This window comes from Mustela putorius, unplaced genomic scaffold (assembly GCF_011764305.1).
Source record: "Mustela putorius furo isolate JIRA1106 unplaced genomic scaffold, ASM1176430v1.1 tig00000698_pilon_pilon_pilon, whole genome shotgun sequence".
Taxonomy (NCBI): domain Eukaryota; kingdom Metazoa; phylum Chordata; class Mammalia; order Carnivora; family Mustelidae; genus Mustela; species Mustela putorius.
The window spans coordinates 3,136,834-3,142,450 of NW_025421449.1; the positions used below are offsets into that span (position 1 = coordinate 3,136,834).

At 57.6% G+C, this 5,617-nt stretch overlaps 1 protein-coding gene across 6 annotated transcripts in view; it reads left to right on the forward strand.

The window, feature by feature from the left end:
• CDH23 (cadherin related 23) overlaps positions 1–5,617 on the forward strand; it is a 350,388-nt gene that overhangs the window by 281,133 nt on the left and 63,638 nt on the right. The window lies entirely within an intron of this gene.

The following is a 5,617-nucleotide window of genomic DNA, read 5'->3' on the forward strand; positions in this document are numbered from 1 at the left end:
AGAGGCCAACATGCGGATGGGCCTGCATTCAGGAGCACTAACAAGGGCTCGGGAAAGGCTTCTTGGAGGAGGTGATGCCTGGGCTGTCTTGTCACTCTGTCATTGTTAGCACAACAAGGCGTATGAGGGACCCAGAGATCCACCTAAACAAAGGCCCAAGAGCAAGAAATGACCAGGGGCGGGTTTGTGGAGCCCGTGGCAGCATTCAGAGCCAAGAGTGTGACTCTATCTATATTTCCTCCTGGTGACATTGCCTCTGGGCTGACATTGCCTATGGGCTGATCGCACCACTTGCCCATGTGCCCCCTCCAGTCCTTCCCAGTACGGCTGAGCCAGGGTGAGGACAGGGCACAAGCTGCCAGCGCCCAGCCATGATGGGCATCTGCCTCCGGGGAGCACTGGACCCACAAAGATTTGCTTCCAGTGATCTGACTGTCCCCTCTAGACAGTGAATCCCCAGAGTCAAACACAAAATTGAGGGTCACCAAGCCAGAGGTGACCAGACGGGGTCCCTTCCCTCCTGTTGCATAGATTTCACTGGATGGCTGTTTGAGAATAGGGTTGTTTTGAGCCCTCCTGCACCAGCCAGAGCCCTGAGCAGCCTCCCAAGGCTCCAGAAAAGGTCACCATGGTCCTAGGGGTGGGCGCCATTCTGCACGTTATCAGTCCAGAGATGCCCGGCAGACCTGCACACCATCTTGTTTCCACCTGCAGTTATCAGCTGGTCCAAGCCAGCCCTCCCTGGCACAGGACCAACCTCACAAGGGCAAGTTAAGGGTCGTTCCTTTATTCTTTCATTCATTCAACACGAAATACGCGCCTGGCCCGTGCCAGAGGCTCGGAAGTCAGACATGAGTTGGGTACAGTCCTGTCCTCAAGGGGCCCCCAGACTAGTGGGGAGATGGACACATAACAGAGAGTTACCACTTGGTGATGTGATGAAGTGCCAGGAACTTGGAGCCAGGAGCCCGGGAAGGTTTTCAGGATAAGACATCACTTGTGTTTGTGACTTCCGGAGTGAAGTTCTCTTAGCAAGTGGCCTGGTATTCAGCTACCAAGAGAAATCTTGTATCTGAGCCCTCCTATCCTTTCATTTGACCCTGGCCCCCTCCCCCCAATTTCCTGTGAACCGTACATTCCTGTCCCCACCCAGCTCTCAGCCCTGTATCACCCAGAGCTAAGAACAGCTGTGTAGCAGGGGGCATCCGGACCAACCCAGGCCTGTCACACAATGGTGTGCCACCCAGCCAGGGGAAGTCATTGTACGGCTTCTGCTCTCTGGCTAGCTTCAGGCTGCAGGCAAGGGAGGCCAGGCTGGGGGGAGGGGTCTAAGGGGCTATCAGGGAGGCCTCTGCAAGAGGAAGGGCCGGGCCTGGGGAGGAAGGGCGGAAGGCAACTGGGAGGTCAGGAGCTGAGCCCCAGTCACAGAGGCACCTTGGCAGGAGGATGAAGATGGGGGGAGGGCCTGTCAGGGGGACCTCCCTGCCACACAAATCCCAGCCAACCAGCTCTGGCATCTCAGGCTGGTGGGAACCTGCAGAAGTCACCTGTCCAGGGAGGACAGTGATCACCCCCCACCCACTTGCTGGTCCAAGAGTTGCCAGCGGTAGCCTAGAGAAAGTCTGTGAGCCGGGGACATTGCCCTTGGCAGCTGACCTCCTATCTCTAAGGCCAAGAGCTCTTCTGTGTATTAAACTTCGACCCCGCTGCTTCCGCTGGCTCAAGCTCAGGAAGCCCCAGCCTGGCCCCTTCCCTGTGCTGCACACCAAGTTAAGCCAGCCTTCTCTGGCCCAGCATGGTGATGTTCAAATCCTTCCCTTGCCCTGCGTCTTGAGGGCTGTCCTGCAGCAGCTCAAATGTGCCGTGTGCAACCTGTTCAGGGCCTCCCAGAGACCCTGGGGCTCTCTGGTCAGCTAGGAGCATCTCCCTTCCCCTCCACCATGATAAGCAAGCACAGGCCCTCGTGCCCACCAGGAGTCCTGTGGCTTCAGGGATGCCAGGCAGAAAGGGGAGTGGCAAGAATGAAGCAAAGGAAAGGGAACCATGGGCTTGTGGGCCCAGGTTCACCGCCCCCCCCACCCCGACCCCCGGCCCTGGTCCTGGGAGGTTCTGAGTCTTGGCCTCTGATGCCATTCAGTTCAGTGAAGAGGAAGGAGCACAGGCCTGAGAAGCAGAAGACCCAGGTCTTAGTCCCAGTTCCACATTCACTTTTTGTCACAAGACACAAATGTTTTGGAGCCTCGGTTTTCCTGCGCATAAAATGGACACAGTAAAGCCTCCCAGCATTATCTGGTGGGGGAGGGGGAATCCAAAAAGTGATAACATTAACACGTGTAAGTGTTTTGGAAAACACAGTATTCTAACAGAAAAGGCCAACAGATAACCCACCAGCTGCCACTTCTCCATCAGGTGCCCGGGGCACGTGGCTAGCTGATGTCAGCATTTTCTCCTTAAGCTACATTGCTACTTCAGAATCCGTCCCAACATGTATTTTAGGAAGTAAGACCACTAGATCAGAATGGCGAGACAGAATGAAACCTTTGCCCCCCGCCTGCACAAGCTCAGGACATCACGTTGCTCTTCAGGAGATCCCACCAAGCACGGACAGAACCGCTAAGAAGCGGAGCTGGTGGGAAGCCAGAGGGGGGCCCTGGGAGGGGTCCAGAGAACAGGACCCTGGCATCCTGGTTCAACCCCTCACCCCATGGCTATGCTTCAGCTGTCAGCTCTGAGACTGGGTGCGGAGGATAGCCTGTTATCGGACCCACTACCCTGTTGGAACTCCTGGAATAGTTAGGGAGACTAGCATCCGTACAGGAAAGAGAGGCAACTGTGCCAAGCAGGCCCAGGGATTACCCAGTGGAAGGGCTAGATGACCAGTGCCCTCTGTGGGCTGGGACACCCGCCAAGCTGGACTGTGAGTGCCTACTTCTCAAGAGGCCTTTGCACCTGGTGTCCCGGCAGGCAACCCCAGTCCCTTTCTACCCCCTGCTATGTCCCTGGACCTCCCTGAGAAATCACAGTCAGACCAGCCTTGGGGAGCTCTAGCTGACACTCAGGAAGGCCCCTTCCAGGAAGCAATGCCCAAGCTGGGATGGAGAATGACTGGACCTCTCTGTAGGCCGTCTCTCTACGATGCATTCCTGAGACAGAGCCCTCACAGGAGAAAGCAGTGCCTTGGCTCCTTGACTCCAGAGCTGGGCTTTTGAGAAGCAGGCCCCCAAGTTCCTGCATACCTACCCCAGCGCCCCTCATCACTGACCCCCCCAGGCAGGGCCAGCCCAATCCAACACGTGGGCCCCCCGTGGGCCCCACAACATGTGTTCAGAGCATCAACTCCCCTCCATTGGTCTCTCCCTTGGAGGGAATAAAGGCAGGTTGTCTTTATTAAATGGGAGCATGAGAAGGTTACAGGAATGATGACCCTTATAATTCCTGATCTATTTCTTAACAGTAACTTGGGGCATCAAAGCACAGATTTCCTTCTGAGGGCCTCAGCCAGTGCCGTGATCCATTGGCCTCCTGCCTCGGTCTCACCCTGCCTGGCCAACTCTCCGGAGGCCCCAGTGTCCCTCCCAGCCCCTTGAGAGGCAGGTGCGATGATCCCAGGGCACCTCCACCCCACCCCCAGGCGAGTCTAGGGGGCTCCTTGGCCTCCTGCCCCTCCTCCTTAGCAGCAGGGAGGATGTCTTCGGGGCCCTGGGGGCGGAGCGTGTGGTCCAGGATAAAGATGGAGCCTGGAGCTCAGAGTAAATTTCACTGAAAACAGGAAACCACGAAGCTGCGATGTGCTCACTTGTAAGGGTCCAGAGAAGAAGATCTCGAGGCCACACAGGAGGAAGCTGGGGAGGAAGTGTGGTGGCTTTCTGCTCTGGGGCCTCCTCCCTCTCTCGCTCCCTCCCTCCACACAGCAGCAGCCAGTCTTGGGGTCTGGCAGCCAAATTCTCAGAAACTATATCTGCCTAGAGGTCAAAAGCTGAGGGATGGGCCAGACCAGCCTTCCCCTAGGGCAGGAGCACTCTTTCTGAACTGGGGGATGGGAGGTGGGTCTGGTCTGTAGGCTTTTCCTTCAATCCTAGGGGTAGTCAAGCTCAGCCTGGAGCATGTATCACCCTGCCCATCTCTGCCATGGGCCCTCAAGAGCTGTTAGAACAGCACCCTCTTTCTATGGCAGCCGGCACTGAGTGTCCAGGGAGCCGATGGAATAGAAGAAGAACCCCCGGAACAGAGCAAGAACCGGGATTTTGGTGTCCTGGCCACTTCGGGTGTCGGTGCAATCTCCAGGCCCAGGCCCACTCTTTCCTCAAGGCCAACCCTCCAGCCCCCGCCCTGGCATAGCAGGACACCAACACTGCCCATGCCCTCAGGCCTAACGGAGAGCTCAGAAGCAATGCCGTGTATCCAGGGGACCTCCCTGGTTCTAGCTGCAGGCCTGGGGGCTCACTGCTCCCAGAGAGCCCAGAGCTGCATTCTTCCTCCCCCAATTCCTGTCCCCCACCTCTTCAGGCCATCCAGAGGGCTCTCTCTGCCTGCTGGGCCCTCCCGCCGGCCTGAAGTCCCAGCTTTGCGCCCCAGGGTCCAGCTCAGCAGAGCCCACAGCAGCTAAACGCCCTCCTCCGTGCACTGCCTGGGCCCTACCCACTCAAACTCATCCCTTCCCCTCGCCCCCCCACCCCATTCCCTGTTCCCACCCCAGAGTATGCAGAGCCCCCCCCCCCACTCCTCTCTGTGTCTTAAAACACTTTAATCAAAATTCCACAAAGCATTCCCTTGCACATGGTGTATAAAAACAAATCCAGGACATGGCTGGAAGCAGGAGATGGAGCACAGGGCCCCAGACCCTTCTATGTACACCCCCACCCCACAGGGTCCCTCTGCAGTGGAGACTCAGCTCAGATTAAGTGGAATGGAAGACCAAAGACAGGGCGGGGGAGGTGGAGGAGATGGGGGGCAGCTCCTGGGCACTCCTGGAAGCAGAGCAGGGATGCAAGCCCATCTCCTACAGTTTTTTCACAGGCTTTGCACTTGCTGCCCGTGGAGTTTTTAAATAACACCTCCTCTTTCCACTGGAGGGAGGGTCACAGTTGGGACAATACAGTGTGTGGTCACCTTCTGTACCAAGCACACTGCACAGTGGAGGGGGGAGGGGAAGAGGTGGAGCCACTCACCTTCCCAGCAGGCTCCCCATGCTCTCCCTCACCGCCTCTGCGGTGGGTACTGCAACCTCTGGCCTGGCCCCCATTGCCCAAGATCCCAGTTGGCCCACAGTGGCCACTGTGCCTCGGGGTGCACTTCCTGTTTCGGGGACCCTGGCCAGTGAACTCTGGGGACCAGAGGGCAAGCAGCAGGAGCCCATTTTTGTTTAACCAGCAGACAGCTACTGGGAGAGGTTGCTGGGAGCAGACAGGTGGGAAAGGCTCCCATGTCCCCTGGGGGCAGGCAGGCCCAGCCTCAGAGCTCCGGGCTCACAGAGTGGGAGTCTGATAGAGGAGCAGCCTCAGGCGAGGTCAGGAAAGCTAGCTCTAGCACACTGAGGAGGAGTCTTTCCACATCGTGTCCTGGGTCTCAGTTCCTGGGAGGATGGCACTGTGTGGGGAAGAGGGGAGAGGAGTTCTGT